Source organism: Eimeria mitis, genomic scaffold (assembly GCF_000499745.2).
Source record: "Eimeria mitis Houghton genomic scaffold, Emh_scaff1766, whole genome shotgun sequence".
Classification (NCBI taxonomy): domain Eukaryota; phylum Apicomplexa; class Conoidasida; order Eucoccidiorida; family Eimeriidae; genus Eimeria; species Eimeria mitis.
This window is the reverse complement of record NW_013570083.1, coordinates 843-1672: the sequence shown is the minus strand read 5'-3', so window position 1 is coordinate 1672 and position 830 is coordinate 843.

Sequence of the window (830 nt, the reverse complement as noted above, 5' to 3'; positions counted from 1 at the left end):
AAAACTGTATATGTACAGAACGACTCCTTCTCTGTTCTCCTAGCGGCAGCAGCAGCAGCCCACCTGCTGCAGCAGCAGCAGCAGCAGCAGCAGCAGCAGCTGCTGCTGCTGCTGCTGCTGGGGGGCCCTCGGGGGGTAAACCAGGGCCCCCCTCCATGAAAACATTGAATAACGACGTTTTTTATTGTTGTTTTTATAATTTATAAATTATTTTTTTAATTCTACAGCTTAAAAAAAACTGAAATGCTGCTAGCGTGAGGTGTATGTACACCCCAGCATGGCGCCGCCGCTCACTGGGTTGACCAGCTGATGATCTCGGGTGTATAGGCAGCTGTTTTCTCGTTGCTTTTTATGAAAAATAAAAATATAAACCGATGGAAATATTTTTATTTAAATTGTTTTTATAAATATATTTTTATTTTTTTATTTATTACGCTTTTTTCACAAAGAAATAACACAGCGTGGGGTGCAGCACCAGAGGCCCCCCCCCGCTAGCGACAGACTGACCCTAAAAAAAAAGAAAATAAATAATTTTTTTTTTTAATTAATTAAATGTTTATTTGTTTGTAAATAGAAAATAAAAACATATGAATTATATTTATTTATTTAAAAAAAATAAAGTAATACATATAACAACTGTGGCTGTTTATATATACGTACTGCATATAGTAAATAATATATAAACATATACAAAAGAATAAATAATAATGAATAAGTAAATATAAATAATAAATAAATATAAAACGCACAAAAACTAAAAATAATTATTTTATTTATTTGTTTATACTTTTATATAACCAAGAATATATTATTTTCATTTCTTTTTATGT